General features: G+C 35.5%; 1 long non-coding RNA gene across 1 annotated transcript in view; it reads right to left on the bottom strand.

Annotated features, from left to right (window-relative positions):
• Nucleotides 1-249: 249 nt before the first annotated feature.
• Nucleotides 250-27,441, bottom strand: part of LOC307195356 — a 141,829-nt gene continuing 114,637 nt past the window's right edge. Inside the window, exon 4 of the long non-coding RNA XR_013830809.1 lies at nt 250-694. This is a non-coding gene — a long non-coding RNA (uncharacterized lncRNA). The remainder of the gene's footprint in view (nt 695-27,441) is intronic.

Raw genomic sequence — 27,441 nt, 5'->3', positions numbered from 1 at the left:
GGGCAAATAAAATATGTGAATAGATGAAAGATACAAGTTATTAACCTGGCTTCAGGATGTTTGTGAATTCAGGTTCTCTGTGCCAAATCATATGTGATGGGACTCTACTAAGTGGGAGAGAGATCATTGAACAAGCTGTAACTGTGCTATTTATCTTCTACAGTAAGTCCCCTACATACGAACGAGTTCGGTTCCAAGAGCGCGTTTGTAAGTCCAATTTGTTCATAAGTCCAAAAATGTTAGCCTAGGTGCCCAACTAACATAATCGGCTATATATACTGTACTGTAAAAGGTTTATAATACTTTTCACACAAATAATACATAAAAAACAAACACAAAAAATAAAGACAACATTTTTAATCTTCCAGTACAGTACCTTGAAAAGTACAGTAGTACAGTACAACAGCTGGCATACAGGGATTGACATGGAGAGAACAGGCAAGAAGAGTTACTGACTGGAGGAGGGAGAGGGGGTGGGAGATGGTAGAGCTGAAGGATCGTCAGCAACAGGAGACGGAGGGCAAGCTGCAGTTTCACTCACGCCTGACGGTGATGGCACAGGTTCTGTTTCCTTGCTGGATTCAATTCTGTCTTGAAAGAAACGATTCAGTGATGTCTGGGTAGTAGCTCTTTCTTTCTCGTCATACCAGTACAAGCTACATCACCACTGCTTTTACTCTTGCTTCCAGACATCCTGGGATTGGAATAAAGATATTGTACTACTGTACTCTATACAGTACTGTACAGTAAAGTACACAAAATCAGAACCACCTGTACAGGATTCACGCATGTGACAATGTACGTCAGACACGTGAACTAACTTACATGATTGGATATGCAAACGCACGTTCGCATCTTTGAAAGTTCGCAACTTGAAGGTACATATGTAGGGGACTTACTGTATTTGTTCCTTCAGATCCATGCCCCTCTTTCTTCACCTTAGCCTGTGCTCTGATAGCTAAACTGTATAGGCTGCATCTATTCCCTTGTACCTCTCATTTATGGTTAGGCTTGGACATTAAAAGCCACCAGCAGGAAATATGTAGGAGGATGCGGAAGGATGTCACGGATATCTTTCCCCAGCTCTCTTCTCTAGTAATTCACCATGAGTTGGTCATGTCCCTCTCTGAAACCCCACAGCTCTCACTAAGTGGCCTTTGCCCAAAGAGCTATCCTTTCTTGTTCCCGTAACTGCTCCTTCCACTTACCCTTAAGACCTAGGAATGTTGAAAGTTCCCCACTGGGATTAGCCCGAGGGTTGATTGTTGGATTCTTTAGGCCATGCACACACTTTTGTGTATAGTCTACTAACTAAGCTCACTCCAGCCTACCTCGTAGAATGCCATCCATCTCCTGCCAGGACTACGACTGATACCAGGGTCAATTGGGTTATGGGAATAATATGGGAAAGAACAAGTTGTGCTCAGCAAAAAGTAGGAATGACCTGACTAGAGAGAAACAGTAAAGAAAGTGAGAATTAAAGTTGAATCACCAGGAGAGGGTCAGATGACAGAGCCCCTAAATCCAGAGGACTTATGAGTTTGTCTGACAAGAATTTAAAAACTAGCAAATGTTTTTGACGATGATCAGGGCATGCTGAAAACAATATTATTGATATTTCTTTTGTTGTTCAGGGTGGCCTGGTAATGGAAAACAGACTTCAAGATGCAAAGGGAGTTTAAAGGCTCCTAAAGACACATAAGCAAAGACTACAAAAACTGATACAAGCCTGAGCAGTGGGTTGATGAAGAGGAAAGGTGAAGAAGAACGTATACATAAGATCTTTCAATTATGGAAAACTGAATAAGGAAAAGGAAAGGAGGGGTACAGAGGATAATCATAATTTATCATCCAAAGCAGGACACTTTTGGATGTTCCATTGATACTTAAGAGAAGAAAATAGACGTATACCGATCGCCTCCATCAAACAGGTATGTGTAGTGAACCTAGCAATAAACAAAGCATCTCAAGATAGTGACCATGCATTCTTAAGGAATTGATTGCTTTCGGTGGGGACAAGGAAGTTATGCAATAAAGTCAATTATGTGAAACTGGGGGAGACAGATAAAGTTATTTTTGGACAGGAAGTTGGAAATGGCCAGATAGCATAAAGGACCAAACTGATGGTCAGTTGAGAACACAGGGTGAGAAATAGATTTAAATCTTGTCAACGTAAAGAATGAATCTGTTCTACCAAAGAGATAATGCCCCTGACAGAAATCCCTTCTCTCTTAATTATTTTTGTCTGTGACCTATTTCCTCCACTGCAGTCTAAGATCCTTAAGGGCATGGCCAGATCCTGATTCACTTTTGTAAATCACCAGGTTTAGCACAGTGTAGTATATCTAAAGGTACTAATAAATGTTTGTTGAGTTAAAGGCGTGTTTTACTGAGGCCATTGTAACAGCATATCTATTACCATGTCTCTTATGCCACTCTATTGCCATTCCTCATTCTTTACCCAAACACATCTTACTGCTACTTAATCCCACTTGCCATCTAGAAATGAGAAGAGTCTAAGAAACACGGTCTACCAAGGACTCAGCTCTGGCAAGATTCCTGTGTTGCTTGAAAGTGAGCCAGAACATAAATTAACTGTGTTGTACATGAAAGTCTTATTTCTTGTTTGGGCAACTGAATGGGCAATAGTTTCATTGTGGTGCTGGCTAAATAGTGTTATATATTTAAATGTTATCATTTTCTTACTCTCTTCTTTATATTTATTTTTGAGGAGACATTTTTGAGGAGTTGGGAGATGTTGTTCTTTTGTTCCTTTTAATAATGTGAATGGAAAAAATTTCCTATGTGCTTATGATATTTTGATGTCCCAGGTCAATATTTGACTTCTAACAAGGCAAGTATACTCTAGCTGTCTACTTATTCTCACGTTTTTAGCAATTAGTGTTATAGATATACGTAATGTCTTCCCTATTCATTTCATTCTTTTAATGGCACCTGCCATTTATTTGTCATAAAACCTACTTCCCTACTCTGCATCCAATAATTATGTAGTCCATGCTGATAGAGCATTTCATTCATCAATTGGCAAAAATTTAACAAGTGTATGCAAAGCATGAGATATTAATTTTGAGGGCCAGGAAACACAAAAATAAATCAATAAAACATTGGCCCTGACCTTAAAGTGTTATAAATTTTCATGGTGACTTACTTATGTGATTTTTTGCCACAGTATTATTTGACAAACATAAAAATTTCTTAAGTGCTATAGAATTTGTCTCCCTCCCATCTTCCTTTCTTCCTCATATTTAAGACAACTATTTTCAGAGCATGTCAATATTGAATATTCATTAATTTTCAAAGTCCTGGGTTTTTGCCAGTTTAGATTTAGTTGATGTTCCATTACACTGTTGAGCAGATTTCATGGTTCTCTAATCAAATTAGCTCACTTCTAAACACAAACATTTTTATAAGACACTTGCCCAAAGCAATTGTGACTTAGCTCCCATGTTACTTTTTAAATAAAAACTTGACCAGCAGGTTATTAAGTTCAGTACATCACTTGCTGTGAAAGAGACCAACGCACCAGAGTTGCAGCCCATCTTCCTAACAGTGCACACTGTATATCACACAGTATAACACACACTGTAGATCAGAGAATTGTTACACCACTAATATTCAAAGCCCCCTGGATTTCAATTAAAATTTATTTATTATCTTAGCTGCTCCACCATTTGCAATGCATAGTAATCTTCTACACATTCACTGCTTCTACCTTAATGGTTGTGAAGTATCTTCTATGATGCATTTTGTCATTTAATATTAGGTTTACTTTGCGAAACACAGTGAAATCTTGACAGGCGCCATAAAAACCTATCCTAAATGAACCATAATGTTATATGCTGTCAACGTAGACTAAGAAAATACAATGCCATACCACAAAGCTTGCACAATCAGCAGAAAATAGTGATTAATGTAATTTCCAAAAAAGAGCCTGCAACTACATATTTTGCACTTGACAAGATACATTCTCAATCAGGATATGGGGTGAGGATTACTGGGGAAATGACAGCAATCAATTAAAATTCAATTCAGTTCACAAAGTAGTTTTTGAGTTCTTAAGGGGGATGAACTTTTTAACAAGACCTGGATCCTGCTGTCTACAAGTCAGCCAACACAGAGGGAAAACAAGGAGTACACACATGACCGTAAACAAGACCAACTATAACGCATGACGTCACAGAAGCATAACCAGCAGACTATGGCAGACTGAGTAGAGGTAGTTAATTGCAGCCTCAGGGGCTCTTAGCGAGTGATGAGTCCATGATTCCCAGGTCCTGTCAGTCTTCTCAAGGGTTCCAAAACACAGTGCTGTGAACCTACTATGTTGGAATCATGGGGAGAAGCAAGCTCTGGGACATTTGGTCCCTGACAAGGTCCCACAGGCACAGAGGTGATTTCCTATCTACTATGAATGTCTAAATCACCATGAGAGTTAATAAAGAAACAGATTCTTCTGCCCTGTCCAAGAGCTGCTCTACTGTCCCAAAGCAGAGTCTGTATATTTAACAAGCGTGCTGGGTGAATCAGATGTGTAACCAGGCATTGAAGACACAACTGTGCTGCTGTGATTTGCCATATGCTAGGGTTGCTGCCACCTGTGAGCAACATTATTTTATATTCTCTGTTCCTTTCAATCCCTGGTCCAATAAAAATCATCTGCTTCTCTTTCAGCCCTCAGCAACACCTTTTTGTGGTCAAGCTAACAAGTAGGTCTTTAAAGTACAAGAGATATATACTTTAGCTCTCTCCCAACAGGGCCCTATCGTCTCCAGCATCTTCAACCAAAGAGAGGAAACACGTTGCTGCTTTGGAAGTAATTGATTATTTGCATTAATAATAGTTAAAGCAAAGGTTTATGGATTTGAATAATTTTATTTTCCATCAAAACATACTGGTTCAAAGTCATCAGTACACAAATATATGCAAAAATATATGACATATATATGACACATAACATACCACATAGTGGACTTGAAGATAGTGAGCCTGTGCAATATATTTTCCCTGGAAAACAAAATTGAACTCCTCAGAGGTAACCTATAAAAATCTAACAATAGCTTCTTGTAGATAATGACAGAATTGTTATTATTACACCTAAGAAATGAATCTTATGGTAAGATTAAGTGGAAAGCTCTATTCAGGAATATGGTCCGATGGGGTAGTGACTCTTCAAAATCTATCTGACTTCAGTGACTTTAGAATTACAACTTTTGTCATAGATTTAACCTGTATTCAGACTGCAGGGTATAACCTGTGACCATCCTGCACTTGTGTACTAACACATGACTCCACTTTCAATGGGCAGACTTAAACTGAAATGACTTCTTTAATATCATCTTTTCTTCTGTTTATTGTTTTATTCGAAATTAGATATTAAAAACTTTCTTGCTACAGAATATCTGGAAATACTTGTTTAAATAAACATACTTTTTAAATAAATAGAAGAAAGTAAATAATCTCAAAATTTTCATTGGTAAATTAAAAGGTTTTAGGATGTCAAACTGGGAAGCTGCACTAAAGCTGCCATAGATTACTGTTCAAAATAACCTAGAATCTTGATTGTTAAAAGCAAAGCCAGAAAGTAAAGACAAGACTTCAAGGTCCAAACAAGGAAAGATGAAACCAATCCCGTGAATGAAGTTGGGACATTCAAAGGGTTTCAACTTCAGTGCAAAGATGAACTAGGGAAAGTTCACCTTCCAGAAAGGAGATATCACAAGAAAGTTTTCTGACTTAGAGAAGACTCTCATGGGAAAAATGAAGTGAAATAGAAAAAGGTTTCCTTTAAAAATTTATAACTTGAGCCAACCTTCCCACTGATGGAATTTGAATTTATATTTCTTGCAAGTTTAAGTTAAGAAATTAAGCTACAAAATTAACTCAAGTTTATCCTGTGTTGGTAGGTCCCAAGGCACTCTCTGTAAGGATTCATAACCACTCAGATTTCCTATGACACAAAGAGATAAAGCCTCGCTGGACATGAACTCACTATACAGAAAGATACATGTCAACATGAGGAAGAGTAAGCAGAAAGAACACTTGGGTGAATTAGACAACCACGGAGTTTAGACATTCCCACTACTGGACAGAGATATTGGAGTAAATAAATTTAAATATTTTTCTTTATTAAATGAGTGAATCTAGACCATGAGTGAGAAATAAGATATTATTAAGCCAAAGCAGAAAGATTCAAAAAGGAATGAAATTGAATCTGTGTGTAAGGGTATATAAAACACGTATGTTCATATCTATGTAACCATGAACCAGTCTTTAAGAAGGAGAACATTTCTAGAACCTTAGAAGATCTTTGTGTGATCTTTGCCCATCAAGAGCCTTGCCTCTACACCATAGTAATCACTACCTTGACTTATAAAATAATTATTTTCTTAATTTTACTTACCTTTCTTAAACAAGACAATAATTTTGCTTCTTTATGAACTGTACATACAGAAAATTGCACTGTATTCATTTGATTATGTTCTTATTTTGCTCAAAACTATTGTTTTGAAATCCATTTATGTTCACAGTTGTAACTATAATACACTCACTTGTATTACTGTGTACTAACTCATTGTATGTATCTGCCACAATCAACCTGTTAATAATTCTAGTGTTGATGAACCCAAACAGAATTTTAGTAGTGAAAATATAAACATCAAAAGTAATTAAAAATTAATGTTAAATAATTACAAATAATGTTATATAGTAAAAAGTAATATTAAACAGAACATTTTATTAATAAAAGCAGAGACTTTACAAACTGGAAGATAAGTCAACAGAAATTACACAGAATGCATCAGAGAAAAACACAGCAAAGTTTAAAAGCCACAGAGGATAGAATGAAAAGGTATATTAACATATATCTAATCAGGTATCCAGGAAGAGAGAATAAAGACAATGGAAGAGAGGTAAAATGTTTTAAAGAGAGAGTTTCTCAGGAATTAAAAAAAGAAATGAATATTTACATATAGGATGCACAGCAAACAAGAATCTTACCAGTGATAAACCTTACTCAGAGAAATTCTAAAAGATGTAATTTGGAAAAAAAAATTTATCCCAGAAGGAAAATCTGAGTAATGAGACGAATGATGAGAAAAGATACTGGTATATATTTGAGTAATCTAAATAAACATTTAGTATATGAAATAGTAACAATGCTTAATTTATAGGATAAAGAAAAAGACAGATTGAAATCCTGCACAAGATTAACATTTATGTTGTGTGGAAGTGTGATTAGAATTCAAGTGTTCTTTAACTGTTGTATTATTCAGGAAGAGAATGAGCTTAACTTTAAATTAATTTTGTTTAAGTTATAATAGTACAACTATCAAACCAAAGTTGTTTTAAGAAAGAGTAATAACAATAACAACAACAAAAACAGCAGAACTGGCAATAATAAATAAAAATAATTGCAGGAAGGCAGGAAGTGAAACAAAATGATCAAAAAAGTGCTTAAACAGAATATTGTAAAAATAATTCAAATTATATCAGAAATCACAATAAAAGTTAGTTGACTTGAGTATTAATAACAAAAATAAGTTGGAATTAAAATTAGAAATCCTGCTCCCTGCTACTTATACCAGTTACTTCTAAAAATATTACAAGGTTTAAAGTAAAGGAATAAAAAATGTTATACCAGGAAACACTAAACAAATGACAGCTGCTATAGTTGTCAAATGTAGCATCAGTAGGGACGCACAGGATCGCAATGCATAATGTAAAGGATGCTGAAACTGAAAGCTAAAACAATTCTAAACTCATCTGAAGTGATAACATAAGCTCAAATAAGGCAAAACTGATGAAACGTAACAAAAACTTAATTTAAAGTTTTACTGAGAGAACTTAACACTCTTCTTCCAGTAATCGATGTTTGAAGCAAACAAAAAACTAGCAATAATATATGACTTGAAAAAATAATGAAGTACATTGGTATAATGGATATATATAGAACCTTATAAAATCAGCCTCCCTCTTCAGCACATGCAGAGCATTTATGAAAATTGACAACCTCCCAGGACATATGGGAGTCCTGTATCATACAGGCCATGATCTTTGACAAGAGAAGAAATGACGGGAAAATCATCATCATTGATATAGTAAATATCAACAACGATAACAACAACAAAACTTAAAGAGAGGGTACATTTTTGGATATTTTACAACATTTTCCAAATAGTGGTAGTCAACAACTTAATTATAATGAAAACTTGAAAAGATTTAGATGTCAAAAAAATGGAAATATTATAAACAGAAACCTGTGGGACAGGGCTAAAGTAGTTTTTGAAAATAAATATAAAGCTTAAATGCATCTCTTTAAAAAGAAGAAAGGCCAAAAATGAATTAAGTAACTGTCTCAAGTACTCTTTTACGTGGCACCCCCAAATTCATCCTTGTGTAAAAATGCAAATTTCCATTTTGTGATCTCAATCACCTCATTCTGGTTAGACTTAACTTATACTCAAACTATTTCCTCTGACCTGAGATAGTCATCAATGGACGTAGTCACACCTCTTTACTGGACTTCACAGCCCAACCTTCATCCGGTTGTACAATCTTAGCTTTTTACTTCAAAAAAAACAAAATACCTTCTTGTGTACATGAAGAGATGAAGAAATGCACCACCTGAATTTATATACATTCATTTGTCTGAAGAGAACTGACTCCTAAGGGTTTGCGTTCAGATATTGTCTTTGTGGTGATGAAAGAGAACATCTTTCTTAGTCTTTAAGAAAAATTAGAAGACCCTGCCTGAGGAAATCACTGCACATATACCTTAGACTAAATTCAGTATTGGAAGGGTAACCTCCTCACATTCTCATCAACCATGTCATTTTTGTGCTAGAAGGGCACAAACACTTTTTCTCTATGCAGTAAGGATGGAGGATAAGCTAGTGAGAGGTTTTTTCCCCCTCTTTTTATTAACAATTCCCAAAGGAAATAAAGATACCAATCAGTCAGTGCAAAAGCTCCAATAGGCACTCCACTTGGTCTTTTAATATGGGAACTCATCCTGCCTTCTTTAACTGAACTGGAATAAAACTGATACACTGTGCAGTTCCAGAAAACTCTAAGTAACCCTCTCTAAGGTGAGTTTGTCTAAGTAAATATAATCACATGCCCTGCTCAAGTTAAATGTTACATTCTTTCACTTAAAGAAATCTAGATGAATTTCTGCTGCGGACATTTTGTTGTGTTTTGCAGCCATGTATATTAATCATTTGTTCCCTTGAGAGAATATGTTAGAGATAAACAATAGAAGAGTTCCCTTCTGCCAGTTTCAAAAATATATATTCTTCTACACTTTATAGTGGTTTACATGTATAGAGCATTTCAGGTTCAGGCATCACCCTCAGTATTGTGCATATATTAATTTTACATACTTCCCAAAGCAATCCTATGGCTGATGTTATATTATCCTCATTTTACAGATGAGAAAACTGAGGCATAGAATGGTTAGGTAATTTGACAAAGGTAAGTGGAAAATGGAAGAGTTAAGATTTGAACCCAGATAGCTGGGCTTCAGAGCCCGTGTTTTGAACCTTATTACTTCTATCTCCATTTTGAGTTTCTGTGGGCATCCTAATAGTCAATAATAAAATATAGACACTAATGTGCTAAGATATACAAAGGTTTCTGAGATTCATCCAATATTACTATTATCCAATATTACTATTATCTTGCCCAACTCTTCCTCCATCACTGAATTTTCATCCTAAGCCACACAGTACCTGTCTTTACTCGGTACCTCTTGGTATTCAGAATGCAATTGTTTAGAGTTAAGAGGCACCATTATGTACACCGTAATATGTTTTGTTGATTCCTCTAACTATATTATGAGTAGCATATGAATAACGGCCCCGAGCTTTGGAATAAGACTGTAAATTCAAACCCAGCTCTTCATGTTCTTGCATATTTGGAGGTATAATAGCCTTACTAAGCATCAATTTCCTCTTTCACAAAATATTGATATTAATAGTACTGACTCCACAGAGTTGTGATGAATAAATTTGATAACATATAGAAAGAAGCTAAATAAATTTTATGTGACTCGTTAAGTGCTCAATACTTTAACAAATTAATGGTTCAGGGATGCAACTGATGAGAGATTTGTAAAAAATACATGATGATGATTTCAGGAAATAATTCACATTAAAGTGATTTACTGTTTAAATTTCTTTTAGGCTACCCAACCTAAACTCTTATACTCATCTAGAGTGCATTTTTTGTAGGAAGCCAGTGTATCTTTCTCATTCGTTAGGTTTCAGACACCATAGTTTAGTGTTTTATAGTTCCTAATATATTCAAGGAAGCCCAAGAGAAATTGGTGAAAGTTCAGAGAAATCAAATGCAATAAAAGAAAGTAACTCTTAAAGTACTAAGGAAAGTGGGGTCATTGAATCAGCATCACCCTGACTGTGCCCTATGATTCTGATGAAGCTTCAATGAAAACATAAAACAATACACTCTAAGGATGTTACAAATGCTCTGAGAGAGGACTACAACCAGGAAGTGCCATCAGTCCTTGGAGGACACCTGCATTTACACAATAGGTAAACAAATAGATTATCTAATGACTTTCAGCCGAACTGATTCAATGTAATTTTCATTGTTCTGATAAATACATATTGGGTCAAGACAAGTCTGTAATATGAGAAAATTATAAGCATCTGTCTGTGTTTTGAAAGAGATTTCTTTTCAAGCAAAGGTATGGCTTAGAGGTGTCCTGACTAATACATATTTTAGTTAAATATCAAATGGCCAAATGAAGAGTGAAGACAAAATCACCATTATAGAATGAATTTTAAATAGATCTGAATTTTTATTTAAAAATGCAATTTGTAAATAGAAATTAATTTTGAATTTTACAGTTCTGTTACCAAGTCCAAGCTCATACTGCTCACCGCAGAACAGGCCAATGAATCAAAAGAAGAGGGGTTGGGGCAAGGAATAGTGACTTTATTTGGCAAGCCAACAGACCAGGAAGATGGTGGACTAGTGTCCCAAAGAATCATCTTACCCAAGTTAGAATTCAGGCTTCTTTTATACTAAAAGGGGAGAGGATGTGGCTGGTTGCTGCAAACTTCTTGCTGCAGGAATCCTCTGTTCTTGCAGCTGTCCAGGTAGGTCTGGTCATAATGTTCCTATAAACCTCCAACAAGACAATTGTTATTTTCTGTTCTGCAACTTTTTAACTCTATAGGAATGGAAAAGTGTTATACCTTTAAAGGTCAGAGCCTTGATAATGGGCTATCATGTATATTTCAGGCTATATGTAACATTCTTTTACTAAAGGGGCAGAGCCAGCATGACTAAGCACAGACAACAGAGTATAAGGGTTAGAGCTAAAGAAATAGATCCAATATGGAGTCAGGTTTGTTCTTCTCTGTCACAGTTCAGGGACAAAAGTGTCTCAGCACTTTCAACTGTTAGATTGTTCCTGCAGTGTGTAATGAGGATTTGTGGTACTGATAAGTGCTTACTTTCACCTAAAGACCTTAGAAGAGTCAGATATTGGGAGATGCCTTGTTTTTCTCTAATATTTTTAACTTTTAAAACTCTAAACTATATTTATGTTTTATTGTCTTAATCAATATTGATTTATCCTGAGTATTATCATACTTGACTTTGCAGTTTTTCTTCCTTATAACATATTTTTGAGGGGTCAAGTTTACATTCTTCTTTTTAGTGCTATGCATCATGATATTAATATTAATTGTCAAAATATGTCATTTTTCTTTATTTGAGAATTACTGATCATATTTATAAATTGTCAACTTTCACAATCATCATTATTTGTGGAAATAATAAGTACACAATTATATGCAATCAAGTAATAAGAGTTTTAACATACAAAGTACATAAGGAAACTTTTATTTCAAGTTATAGCTAGAATTCTACCTACACTTGAATGTACTATAAAACATTAGCCTGTAGGATATTTACCAAAAAATCCAGGTGGCATATTCCTATGACTACTATTTTTATGCTGATTAAACATAAATAATGGTCCCTAATATAATTAAGTGATCATTATTCACAAAGAAGTTCAGAGATATCACAAATTAAATGAAGTATATGTTTGGTCTTCAGCTTTCCAAATGCTGAATCTGAGGCTGAAACTCCTGAACAAATATTTGAAGGACCAGGAGTCCAAAGCCAAACTTTTGTACATTTATAGCTGGCTGATAAGTTATTGGTATCAATTATCTGAACTAGTATTTCAAAAATTGTATGGCAGCATCCTTTCCCTCTTCCTCTTTTCCTTCTCCTTTACATTCATATCCTTCTGTATTCCCTTCCTTTCCTAAGCAATTCCATCCTAAAGCAAGAAATGTAGGTGTCTACAGTGGGGCAGGTGGTGGAGGGGAAGGGTAGCTGTAATGGGCAGAGTAGGCTGCATTCAAGCAGAATAGGGAGGACATTCCCTTAGTTAAGATAAGGAGGGCATCCATGCAGGGGAAGGGTGTGACATAAGGAGTTACTCCCTTAGTGAGCGAGGAGGGTGCCCTGAGAAGGAGTGGCCTAGGGTGGGGTGTCAAATGTAAGGTCAAATAGTTTCCCTCCAGTGGTCCCACTCCTGTTTCCTTTGGTCAATGCTTGCATAATAGACCTCTTCCCACATCCTTTTACAAATTGTGTCTTTTTTTTCTTATTCATACTATAAACTTCCACAGAGGTTTTCTTACAAAAGACCAATTAAGGAATGGATAAGTGATTCAACATAGAACCATAAAGCCAAAGTCTTCCCTTCTAATTCTTTTCATTGTGTGATTCTGAAGAACTACCTTAGTCTCCCTTTGTTTATATTTTCTCATTTTTACAATTGAATGATATATTTTTTCTTTCCTAATCTGTGGAAATGCTTATGAGTCAATATTTCCTTGGAAAGATCTTGGCACTCAGTATATGCTACACAATAATATACAATCTTGGGAAGCATTTTAGCTATTGTGGAGATTAGTACCATTATTGATTCTGAATTGATGAGACGTTTAGGCTAAAATCCAGGAACCAGCCAATTCTCAGTGTCACTCATGCACATTGATAGCTTCCATAACTTTGTAGAATAAGCAAAAGCAGAAAACTGGAAGTGATAAATTATGATTTGCACTTTTTTCTCTGAATTATTTTTCTTAAATCACCTTTCTGATGTCAAATCCAATTTGTATGGATTATACAAACCTCATGGGATTTTTATCTAAAGCAATTATTTAACCATTGATTTGGGGAGGTTTTGCATTAATGACTTTTCTATATTAATGACACAGTCTCTTCCAATTTAACTTTAAAGTTAAGAATCTATAAATAACAGTTTAAAATCTTTAGGTCACCAGAATAGAAATGTCCTGGAGTTGTAGTTACAGCATACCAAGTGCTCACCATTGGAGATGCCAGATGACAATCCGTAGGCAAGCTCCAGTCCAAATAGACATGGGCTTGATTAGGTTGACAAAATTTTTAGATGAAAATTGAATTGGATACCAGAGGCATGATCTCCTGAGCTCAACTCCGACCCCAACTTTGCCTGTGTCCTTGTCCCAGATCTAATTCATACATTTATTTACTGGCCTGACTCTTGCACATATTAGAGTTTGCTTATGATTTAACACAACTGCCAAAGTGACAAAATTAATAAAGTGTAGGAGGTTAGGCATGCTGCTAAAATGACTTGAGTAATTTGAAACTATATATTTTCAAGCATATCCATTAAGTAGGTGACAATTTTGTTCACCAGTTACTGAATCACAAAAGAATGTATGCATGAGAAAATAACATGATCATGTGTTATTCTTGCCAAACATCTATACTCACTCTAGTATATGAAAGTATCAATAATTTTTAGCCAATAATATGACTGTAAATGAGAAAGGTGAACCTAACTGCCCCCAAGTCACAGCCAGTGGCAGATGCAAGGCGCCTGATTTCCAGTGATATTTGGTAAAAGAAATAGGGCTGACACTATGTAATTTGATTCAGAGTTTTAATTACAGGATATAAAATCTGTAAATGAGCCATTATGCATTTTCCATTTTGTTATTTCAGTGAAAAGAAAGTTCAAAACTAGGCAAATTTTTAGCTAAGGCACAAGTTACATTTGCTGAGAAACAGTATTATCTAAAGATCATGCACTGGTTTGGGAGCCCCAAATCCTAAATCCTTTTAGTTCTATGGAATTCCTGTGTGATCTCAGGCAAGCCTTCTCTCAGCACATGAGTCTTTGCAGCTTATAAAATGAAGACTAATACCTGCTGTAGATTAATCCCACTGATTATGTAGATTTAGAACACTGATGTGTAAAGGCCTTTGGTTTTTTTGGAAGCAAATGAAAGGCAAAAACAAACACGTTTTTTATTGTTATTGCTATAAATTCTGTGATTACTTTGGTTGCTACTTTTCTCAAAGACAGATTTACTCAAAAGATTGCTATCTGGAAAAATCTTATCCATGCTAATATTTGATTTGTTTGTTAAATTAGCCATCCACATGACACTTCATTTTTTCTGTAATTTGTACATTCTTTCAGTTCCATTGAATTACTGAAGAGGAAAAATGGAAAAACTCCCTTTTTTTTACGCTTGGGAATGTCTTATAAATCCTATTTGAGATACCTCCCTTCCAAAGGAAGGAAGGAAGGGAGGGATGGAGGGAGGGAGGGAGAGAAAAAGAAAAGGAAAGGAAAGAAAAGAAAAGAAAAGAAAAGAAAAAAGCCTCCCAAAATGAAGGCATATTCTAAATGAGGTGACTTAGTCTATAAACACTCATCAAAATATTTTTTTTTCATTTTCATTTCCTACAAGAAATTGCACAGGATATGACCTAATACAATTTGCTTTTAAATGAATGGAAGTGAAAGACAGTGTTTTTCACAGAAGAAGTAAACAAAAGCCTTAAAACCTAAGTTACCCAGAAAATAACCTGGGTACAGAGGAAGGTGGCTAATTTCAGATTTTGGAATGTGGTATCCATAAAGCTCTCCTCTATACCAGACACCTTACATCAGCTCACCCTCAACACCAATCATAAACAGTTGCAACAGCTAAGACGTTGAAGCTTATTATATTTTTGAAGTAAATGACCTTGCTTTTTGCCTCTTTTCCCTTTTTATTGGTTTATCACAGTGAAAGATAATTAACACTGCAAGTCATAAAAACCCTGCACAAGCACAGTTACAGAATTAGCATTAAGAACTTCAAGGCATATATTACATTATAAAATAACTAAAATAGTGGTCTACCATAATCCACACCCACAAATGTCTATCAGTAACAGGAAAAGAGTAAATTGATTTCCTTGTTGGAGACTCCTGGGTATTTTATTCCATCATTTTATGTGTACATATGAATAAACTCGAGAGGAACTGAGGAAGGGCAAATAATTTAGTAGTGAGAGAAAATGATAATCAGTTCAGCAAGTGGATCAAGCTGAGTATAAATTTGTCACTCAACTCTTCCTTTTGTCTCCTCACTTTTTTCTTTTATTTCATATTCATGGATTAAGAAGAGCCCTCAAAAAATCATCTCATCAAAGCCACAATAAGATAATATAATCAAGACAATTCCAAGAGTTAGTATCCAGTAATGAAATCTGCCAGGAAGTGTATTCATTGTTTCATCATCTTGACTCATGAAATAGCTTTCCACTCGTCACGTCTGAGAACTCTCATTGTGACATTGGAACTGAGGACACCACCTCACCTTTTCTAATTTCATGGTCATACTTTCATCTGTCTTAGGGGCTGAATTTTCTTGTCTCCCCAAAATTCATGTGAGATATCTTTTAAAGCAGAATCAAGGAGATTAAACATTTTCTTTGAAAGGAGCCCTTAGAAATTATATCATGTGATGTCTACAATTAAAGGACACAGGCCAACTTAGAACAGGCCACCTAAGAAAGATGCTTCTCAGGAAGATTGTAAGGAAAAATCCATTATTCTATGGGGAAATGCTACTTTTTTAAAACACTTTAGCAAAAGATACCTCTCCCCTTGGTATGTACTGTTAATCACTAGTGAGTAGGTGAACAGGTGTCTAGATCTTCTTGGTAGGAAGAGATCAAAATCCTAATTCTCACTCTCAGATACTTAAAATATCGATGGTAGCTCAATGTTCTTAAACTAGGAGAGCTCTAACCTTGGAACTTCAGGATAGGACACCACTGCTGCCAGTGTAGAGGTAGATGCCAATGAGGACATAGCTTTGGAAGAGGCAAGTCTCTGTGATATGGTGAGAAGAATTCAACAGGAACATATGGCAGCAAGAAGCAGTGAGAATGGAATAAAACAATTCCAGCTTCTCTTGGAAGCAGGACTATCCCAGAGTTCTTGTATAATTTACAACAGTGAGAGAAAAGCCCACAAATAGAAGACAAAGTATTTCCTATAAATAGGAAATATGGATTCTCAAGGGATTAACCAACAAAATAAAAGAAGAAACCCTATTTGAACCCCATCCTTCTAGGCTTTAACTGCTCCAGAGACTAGTGCCATCCACATCGCAGTCACCCAAACTAAAAATCTTAGAATCATTTGCCAAATGTTCTCCTCCATGACTCTTCTCTCACTGTATGTGTGCACATATCCATACACATAAGCACCAAATTTCCAATTCTTACTACACAGTTTCAAATCTGTTTCTTCTTTCCTACTCCTGTAGGCTAACAGAATTCAAACCCTATTACCTAGCTGGACTACCATAAATATTATCAAATTAGCAGTTTCTATCTTTTCAATAGGTCCTTCATATAACTTACTTTTCATTCCAATGTCTCATCTATGAAAAATTATTTTTTTGCACATTGTTAAGATTAATGTTAATATCTAATCCCAGAATACACAGAGTCTAAGTGGCAGCTCTGAATAAAATTCTAATTCTACCACTTATTAACTGAGTGATTTTGAATAAATTTTTAAACTTTTATGAGCCTTTGTTTTCTCAATAATTGTTTTAATATTTATTAAATCCCTACTAAGAGTCAGGCAATGCTCTAAATGTTGAAGATAAAGTAGTGAATGATATATACAAGCTTCTTTTCAGGGAGTCTATATTTTAGTATGAAAAAACTTCACCTGAAAATTCACATCTAAAAGTCACAATAACTGGATGGACCTCAGAAAGTAGTTGTAAATACTTAAGGATAAAACATGGACAAAGCATCTAGCATAGTGTCTAACACCAAGGAGCTGATTAATAAAAGCCAAATTTATCTTCTCAATGAAAAGAAAGAGGGCTTCCCTGGTGGCGCAGTGGTTGAGAGTCCGCCTGCCGATGCAGGGGACACGGGTTCGTGCCCCGGTCCGGGAAGATCCCACATGCCGTGGAGCGGCTGGGCCTGTGAGCCATGGCCGCTGAGCCTGCGCGTTCGGAGCCTGTGCTCCGCAACGGGAGAGGCCACAGCTGTGAGAGGCCCGCATACCACAAAAAAAAAAAAAAAAAAAAAAAAAAAGAAATGGTAAGACTTTACCTTATAGAGGAAATGGCCTTCTTTTCCTCTGGGCAGGACTCTAAATCACCACTAACCATAAAAATGTTAAATTGAAAAGGGTAGCCCTGTTGCAGAGCTTTCAGCCCAACGACACAAAAAACAATGCTCAAAATATTCACTGGCTAGAAATCAGATCTAATTCCTAAACTCAGAATTCTATCCATTTATTCACATATTGCTATCTTTCTTTCTCTCTACTCTTCTAGTTGTCTTCCCAAAATGTTATTATGAGAAGTAACTTTAAAATATTAATATTCAAAGAAATATTATCCATTCTCATCTCACTTTTCAAGCACAGAGAAACAACTTATCCCAATTTCAATGAATTTTAGGAAAACAAAATGTTACATCTGCTTGGTACTCTAGGCCTTTGTATGCTAAACTTCACTTTCACATTATTCTTCTGACTTCACGATTTCTCTCATACATCATTTTCTTATCTGTCACCTCTGTGAGTATCTAATAAGTCGTATCTAAGTATAAGCTCCTCATTAGTCATGAGATCCCAACATTGAACACAGTGTCTTAATACCCTGCAGAGAGCAACAAGGTAATTACCTCTCAATTCCTATATTCAATTTCTAAAGTTAAAGTACCAAGTTATCTATGATTAACATAATCTATAATAGACACCTAGCAAATTGTGGTGCATTCTTAATTTTTATATTTTGATTACATAATATCATGCTTAAATTGAAAGACTTTCTTTACAGAACATGCTTTGTGATGATTAGGCTGTAATAACACTTGGCAGTATTTCATTATTCACTATCATCAATGTGAGAAAATCTCCTACCTCCCTATATCATGTTACCATATAAGTTTCCATATGCAGGCTTATTCTTTTTGTTATTTTTAGAATATTTTCAACTTTATGGCGTTAGATTGAATTTTTTCATAGTGACCATCATCCCTTCTGCTTTCTTTCAGAGTACATTAAGTATTTTCAGATAGGTTATTAATGCTAAAATCTAGTAGTTCCAGAATAGAAACCAGATAAATGAGTTTCATGTCCATTCTAAATGGGATCATCCAATTTGATAAATATCCTTCTCACTGACATGGTGTAGTCAGTGAGTTTGCATTTAAAATTTTAGCAGCCAAACTCTTTATGTTATTAATTTAACCTGGAAACCCAATATATAAAGCATTAAACAAAGACGAAGAACTGTTCTGTTTAAAAGATGGTCCTGCTCACTTGACCCTTTGGACTCTAAAATGATGGTAAGAAGTCATCAAAGGATCTTCAGAGTGTGATTTCAAAATTATTGCTCTTGATGTTGCTCTAAATTCTGACTTGGAATTACACTGCACTGAAGGGGTTCTCGAAGAATCAAGTGGTTCCAACACCCAAATTACCCAAAGCAAACAGAGGGATGAAATTTTCAGAGCTGAGATAAGAAGAGTCCTCACTTGTAAAACAATTTTTTTTAAATCATTGCCTACTACTCTATGTATGATACTATGCTAGTTAATTAAGTATAACTGTCAAAAACATATCAAAAGCTTTTAAAAAGTCATTATAGATTAAATCTATTTAGTAATTAATTATATTCACCAGACTTGATCTTTGCAAAATCATACTAATTATTATAGTTATAAAAACCAAAGTAAAAATGTTTCTTTAAAATCTTTCATAAGTTTAGGCAAAGTGCCTGTCTGAATGCTGTCAATTTCTTACTCAGAACTGAGATCTTACAATGAGTAAGGCATGAATCTATTTCTCCATCTTTTATTACCCTCAAGACCATAACAGGGGAATATGTTGCAATTTCAATATACAGAATGAGATTTTAGACTGGGTTTATCAAGTGAAATTAGCTTCGGTTACCTTCTTTAGAGCTTCTTGATCTTTGAACACTGCCTCTTCTTGCCACCTTCATTGTTTATTAACATGTGACTCTGCCAGTGGCTTTCTAATAAGAACATGAGTCCCAGCAATAACAAAGTACACATGTCTTATACAGTTCGGCCCACCACTCAAAAATTAAAAATTTAGAGAAACCTCAGAGAAGAATTTTTTTAAAAATTAGTTTTATGTCAATTCCCCAGTATTTAGTGCTCTTTCTTAGATAAATGTTTAGGAATTCTCACTGCAATTTCATTTAATAGATCTATCCACTTAGCACAGGGGCAAAGATTATTCTTTTTAGTTTCAAACCACTTTGTAACCACATTTTTTAAGTAATTGATATATCAGTTGGTTCCCTTAGATAATTAAATAATTCACAGATAATTAACTCTGGAATACATCTTTGTAATTTCTGGGTAAAAATAGTGAAGTCAAGCCTTGTAAAATGTTCTCCTAATAAGAGTACAAAATAACTCAAAAAGTGCTACCCCAAATGAGGAAATATCCATAATTTCCTGCCATAAACTCAAAAGAAGTCAGAAAAGATACTGAAGATTGTATGAATACATGGCATGACTCTGAACTCTCTCTTTCTCCAAAGTCATAATGCTGAGTCTCAGTGACCTCAAAATCTCAAGGATATCCGTAAATCACCCTTTTTGACTAACTGGAAGTAAACGGCTTTTAAGCATGGGGCTACTGGGGACAATTGTCTCTGACGGAAGCCCAAATTGCAGGTTACCAATATGAATAAAAGGCATGATTCCAAACCCACAGCATACCCCGCATCATAAGATACTACCTCAGTGCCCCTCCAAGCCCTGCCTCCAGTAGGTAAAGTGAACCATGGTACAGAGCATTTAACAACATATACAATGAGAAAGAATAAGGCTTTACATCATTCCAACTCCTTCACCTGCTATAACCTCATGAAACAGAAGTTATATTTAAATACTCACACTCTAACTCAGAGGAAAAAACAGACCTCAAGAAATAGGGGAGGGCTTCCCTGGTGGCGCAGTGGTTGAGAGTCCGCCTGCCAATGCAGGGGACACGGGTTCGTGCCCTGGTCTGGGAGGATCCCACATGCCACAGAGCGGCTGGGCCCGTGAGCCATGGCCACTGAGCCTGCGCGTCCAGAGCCTGTGCTCCACAACGGGAGAGGCCACGACAGTGAGAGGCCCATGTACCGCAACAACAAAAAAAAAGGAAATAGGGGAAAGGAACAAAAGATAATTTACTCTATACAATATCAGGAAAACAAAGCTGCTGATATTAAACATAAAGAGGATGAAAAGAAATAGTATGTTTCTATGAAAGAGAGAAAAGCAAAAGCTAGACAGAGGAAAAGAATTGGGGGAAAAAACCCAGCATGTAAAGCAAAATAACAAACAAACAAGAAAATCCCAAAGAATAGAAAAAAATCACCCCAAAATGTTTTTCATAGGAAAAACTTAATGAGAGCATATATTTATTTTTTTAATCAAAGAGAATAAAACATACTTTAAGATAAAGAAATAAATTGAAGACAAATCAAAACTATGCCAGACAGAACTGATAAACAAATTATGAAAATTGCAAGGAGCAATGTGTTACTAAAAATAATAATGGACATAGATGAAATGAAATAAGCACATTTACAATGTACATGTACAATAAGTACATTTAGAGAAACAAGAACAACAAAAACACAGAGATCACTGACAACCATAAATTTGAGTAGACCCTCTTTTTATTTTCTCTTCATACTACCACATAATTTTTATTAGTTAACGTAACTAACTGCTCTTACATTAAGTTTTGTAAATATGTAGGTATAATTGATTTAAAATAAACATATTTTAATTGTATAATTTAATGTTTTGGCATATATATATATATATATATATATATATATATCTGTTAAACTCCAGCACAGCTAAAATAGTGAATATATACATCACACTCAAAGTTTCTTTATGTCTCTTTGTAATCTTGCCTTTCTACCCCTCCCCAGCTCCTTCCCATCCCTAAATAACCACTGACTGGCTTTCACTCACTAAAAATTAGTTTGTATTTTCTAGAGTTTGATATAAATGGAAAATATACAGTATACACTCATTTTGCCTGTTTTCTGTCACTTAATTTAAATATCAATATTTTGAGATTCATCCATATTGTTGCATTTATTAATAGTCCATACATAATTCTTGCATAGCAGTCTTCCATTGTATTGTATACAGCACTCTTTGTTTATATTTTTACCTGTTGCTGGACATCTGAGTCTTTTCCAGGTTTTACCTATTACATTTAGGTTTCCATCAACATTCATGTATAAGACTTTGAATGGACATATGCTTCCATTTCTCTTAGTTAAGAGTAGAATAGCTAGATCATGTGATTCGTGTATGCTTACCTTTTTAAGAAACTGTCAGGCTGTTTTCCAAAGTAGTTGTACCATTTCACATTCTTACAAGCACTATAAGAGAGTTCCAGTCTATCAACATTCTAGCCAACATCTGGTATGATCAGTCTTTTAAATTTTAGCCATACGAATAGTAGTGTAATGATATCTCATTGTGAGTTTAATTTACATTTCTCAAATGACTAAAGATGCTGAGTATCTTTTCATGTGCATATTTCCCATCCACATGTCTTCCCACCCATATATTTGTAAATACTTTTTCCCAATCTTTGCCTTGTCTTTTCAGTCTTTTAACAGAATTTTTCAAAGAGCATAAGTTTTTACATGGATGAGGTCCAATTTATCAATTTTTATTCTTTCATAGAGCATGCTTTTGAGGCTGTACCTAAGAATTTTGCCTAACCCAAGTTCATAAAGATTTTCTCCTATGATTTCTTCCATAAGTTTATAGTTTAATTTTTATATTTAATTCTATGATCCAATTTGATGTTAATTTTAGTATATGGTATTGGGTAGGTTAATGATTCTGATTGATTTTTAAATTCACTAACATTGAATTCCCAGGACAAATCCTTTGTTATTATGCTGTCTTATATTTTTACATCCTACTGGATTTAATTGCTAAATTTTTTGTTAAGAATTGTTGCATCTATGTTCATAAAGGATATTAGTCTGTAGTTTCCTTTTCCTATGATGTCTTTTTCTCTAGTTTTGGAATTGAGATAGTACTTGATTCATAAAATGTGTTGTTTAAGCATTCACTTGTCTTCAATCTTCTAGAAACATTTGTTTAGGATTGCTATTATTTCTTCCGTACATATTTAGAAGAATTCACCAAGTGATGTGAGCCTGGAGTTTTCTTTGTGGGAAAGTTGTAACTTCAAATTAAATTTAATAGAATAGTGCCATTCAGATTATCTATTAATTTAAAGAAGATTTTATCTATTGAGTGAGATTTGGGAGTTTGTTCACTTCATCTAAGTTGTTAAATTTATTGCCATAAAGTTGTTCAGACTATTTCCTTACTAGTCTTTCAATATTTTGTAGAATTTGTATTGATGCCACATCTCTCATTCTTGATATTGGCAATTTATGTCCTTTTTTCCCCGGTTTTGCCTGGCTAGAAGTTTTTCAGTTTTATTAATTGTTTCATAAATCTATTTTTGGTTACATTGATTTTCTCTATTGTTTTCACCATTTTCTGTTTCATTGATTTCTCTCATTATTTTCCATATGTGATTAATTTGAGTTCAATTTGCTCTTTGAGTCTTAAAGAAAACGTTGTGGATACTGATTTGAGACTTTTTTCTCATTTCTAGTATTGGATTTTAATACTTATAAATTTCCCCTAATTACTGTATTAACAGCATCTTGCAAATTTTGGTGTGTCTGTTTGCATTTTCATCCAGTTAAAAATACTTTACTTTTCTTCTTTGAACTACCAGTTAGTTGAAGTTATCATTTCTGGACTTCCACCTATTTTTCGTCTATTGATTTATAATTTAATGCTCTTACGGTCAGGGCACATACTTTATATGATTGAAATTCTTTTAAATTTATTAACACTCATTTTTGGCCCAGAATATATCTATCTTGATAAATACTCTATTTGTTTGAAAAGAATGTATAATTTTCCATAGATAAAACCACATAGACCAAACATAATGTAAAAGGAGAAGGAAAACTCAAAGAGTAATAAAAATAGTAATATGAAAATAACTTACAAAATAAAGTAGAAAACTATTGCTCTGGTTAGGGCTGCAACAAATTATTTTAGGAAGCTTTATTATTTAGAATCATTTTCAGCTATGGAAAGATTCAAATCTCAAAGTCTCAACTAATGAGAGGATTTTTGTTTGTTAATTTTCTGCCTGCTTATAAAACAGTGATCAAAATATTATTCAACAAAGAGGCTGATAGCTCCCTGGAGATTGTATATTGGGGAATAAAAGTTACTGTTAAGTAACATTTTCTTGAGTGTTTAAGGATTTCTGAGAACAGACTAAGAGTTACCATGGGTACAATATTTGCAAAAAGAGTTTGACAGCTCTCTGGAGATTGCATACAGGGAAATAAACATTTTTATTAAGTAACATTTTCTTGAAAGTTTAAGGATTTTTGAGGATAGAATAAGAATTACCAGGGGTACAATATTTTATATATATTCCAATGGATTTTAAAATGGAAACTAAAATGTCTTTAAGGATTATGTAGGACTTCTGCTTTCAATTCTGACAGGTATTGAGCTTGGAAGATGTCACTGCTGTTCTTAGAAGAATCAAGCTGAACAAAGAGAAACTGATTACTTCACTTGAACCCATCAGAAAAAGCGAGGTGGCAGGGCGAACGGACACCCCAAAATCTGGAGAGTCAAGTGAATAGAGAGAATCACATCAGAGATCAGCTTACCTGGAACAAAAGTGAATGAAGCCATAAATTGGTAGGAGGGCTGAATGGTAATTTTGACAAAATTACTGGAGTGTGCCTGTGAACTAGTATGAGAATGAGAAATTGCTCAGGGCTGTGGATTTAGGAGGACACCAACACTTCCATAGGTTTAAATTCCAGGAACCCCAACAGGTACTAATGACAAAGAAAAAAGGAAAAATTCCCCTTGTTTTTCTGACAAGGAGAGAAAAGCAACCATTTTGAAAAGACCCAGAGTATTCTACATAACATGCATAAGCCTACTCTCCAGGGTAACAGACTACCAGAGACTCATTCTATCTAAGAGATGGGCACTTGCCTGACTTCAACACCTTCTAGACTTCCTGTCTTACCTAGAGGGAAATGGTGGGGGGGCAGAGAAGGAATTAAAAAACAGTTGTGAAGTTCACACACCAGGATCATAGGCCCACTAAATGAATGGGATTTAAACACAAAACTGTAGAATGCTTCCTCTGCCCCTCTCTCCCATACTATACGATTACATCAATAAGGCTTCAATAAATAATAGTGTATTATAGCTCAAAGAGCTGCAAGAAACACATACTCTCTGAAGAGCAGTAAAAAAGTAAAGGCCCAAATTCAGAAAAAGAGACAAAAATAAGGCTACTAGAGAAATTTGAAGCCTCTGACAACTATAGCTACAGCAAACATTGAACACAGTCAAACTCCTAACCATATTAACATAAAACCTTACACTGAAGGCCTATTGACCTTAGTTTTTATTATTCCATGGGTCACAGTTGAGAATTTTCCAAAATTAATGACAGACACCAAACCACAGACCCAGAAACTCAGAGAACACCAAGCAGAATAAATACCAAAAAATTTAAACTGGCATATCATATTCAAAAGGCCAAAAACAAAGGTAAAAATCTTAAAAGAAGACCAAAGGAATAAAAATACCCTGCAAACAGTAGAACATCAAGGATAAGAATTACATTCTTATGAGTTTCTTCTCAGAAAACAAATAAACAAGAAGAGAATGGAGGGAAATATGTAAAGCATTAAAAAAAAAAAAGAGGACCAATCCATCCAGAATTCTATATCCAATGAAATCAAAGTCAAAAAAGAAGAAGACGGCTTCCCTGGTGGCGCAGTGGTTGAGAGTCCGCCTGCCGATGCAGAGGACACGGGTTCGTGCCCCAGTCCGGGAAGATCTCACATGCTGCGGAGCAGCTAGGCCTGTAAGCCATGGCTGCTGAGCCTGCGCATCGGGAGACTGTGCTCTGCAATGGGAGAGGCCGCAACAGTGAGAGGCCCGCATACCTCAAAAAAAAGAAGAAGAAAGACTGTTTCAAGTGAACAAAACCAGAATTTCATTGCAGCAGACTTGTTCTGAAAGAAATGTTAAAAGAAGTTCTTCATAGAGAAGAAAATGATATGAGTCAGATATATGTAAACAAAGGAAGAATGCCAGAGAAGAAATAAATGAAGATAAAATTTTTTAATTTTCTTAATCTTGGTTGATCTAAGAGACAACTATCTGTTCAAAGTAATAATAGTAACAATGTATGGGGTAATTATAGCATGTGGATAAGTAAAATTAATGACAGAAATGTTCTAAGACACAGAAAGTAGGAACTGGAAATACTTTGTTATTAATTATGTGCACTATACATGAAGTAGTTAGTGTTAATTGAAAGTAGACTTAGAATACTTGAAGTGTGTATTTCAAATTCTAGAGAAACAACTAAAGTTTTAAGAAGAAGGATAATTGATATGCTAAGAGCAGAGAGAAAATGAAATAATATAAAATGTCCAATTAAACCAGAGGGGGCATAAAAAGGGTAGAAGAAAAAAAAATCAGAGAATAACTGCTACAAATAGAAAATAATTACAAACATATTAGACATTACCTCAACTATATCAATAATCATTTTAAATGGAATAGTCTAAATACACCAATTAAAAAGACAGAGATCAAGGAGACTGGTTTAAGACGGAAGAGTAGAAGGACATGCTCTCACTCCCTCTTGCAAGAGCACCAGAATCACAACTAACTGCTGAACAATCATCGACAGGAAGACACTGGAACTCACCAAAAAAAAAGATACCCCACATCCAAAGACAAAGAAGAAGCCACAGTGAGATGGTAGGAGTGGCACAATCACAATAAAATCAAATCCCATAACTGCTGGGTGGGTGACTCACAAACTGGAGAACACATATACCACAGAAGTCCACCCACTGGAGTGAAGGTTCTGAGCCCCACGTCAGGCTTCCCAACCTGGGGGCCCAGCAAAGGGAGGAGGAATTCCTAGAAAATCAGACTTTGAAAACTAGCAGGATTTGATTGCAGGACTTCGACAGGACTGGGGGAAACAGAGACTCCACTTGTGAAGGGCACACACAAAGTAGTGTGTGCATCGGGACCCAGTGGAAGGAGTAGTGACCCCATAGGAGACTGAACCAGACCTACCTGCTAGTGTTGCAGGGTCTCCTGCAGAGGCGGGGGGTGGCTGTGTCTCACTGTGAGGACAAGGACACTGGCAGCAAAGGTTCTGGGAAATACTGCTTGGTGTGAGCCCTCAGAGAGTCTGCCATTAGACCCACCAAAGATCCCAGGTAGGTTCCAGTGTTGGGTTGCCTCAGGTCAAAAAAAAAACAGGGAGGGAACCCAGCCTGACCCACCAGCAGAGAAGCGGATTAAAGTTTTACTGAGCTCTGGACACCAGAGCAACAGCCAGCTCTACCTACCACCAGTCCCTCCCATCAGAAAACTTGCACAAGCCTCTTAGGTAGCCTCATCCACCAGAGGGCAGGCAGCAGAAGCAAGAAGAACTACAGTCCTGCAGCCTGTGGGAAAAAAACCTATATTCACAGAAAGATAGACAAAATGAAAAGGCAGAGGGCTATGTACCAGATGAAGGAAAAAGATAAAACCCCAGAAAAACAACTAAATGAAGTATAGACAGGCAAGCTTCCAGGAGAAGAATTCAGAATAATGATAGTGAAGATGGCCCAGGACCTTGGAAAAAGAAAGAGGCAAAGATCGAGAAGATTCAAGAAATGTTTAACAAAGACCTAAAAGAATTAAAGAACAAACAAACAGAGATGAACAATACAATAACTGAAATGAAAACTACACTAGAAGGAATCAATAGCAGAATAACTGAGGCAGAAGAACGGATAGTGAGCTGGAAGACAGAATGGTGGAATTCACTGCTGCGGAACAGAAAAAAGAAAAAAAATGAAAAGAAATGAAGACAGCTTAAGAGACTTCTGGGACAACATG

This window comes from Stenella coeruleoalba (assembly GCF_951394435.1).
Source record: "Stenella coeruleoalba genome assembly, chromosome: 12".
Lineage (NCBI taxonomy): Eukaryota > Metazoa > Chordata > Mammalia > Artiodactyla > Delphinidae > Stenella > Stenella coeruleoalba.
Note: the sequence above shows the minus strand (reverse complement) of the source record. Positions and strands in the feature narration are given on the sequence as shown.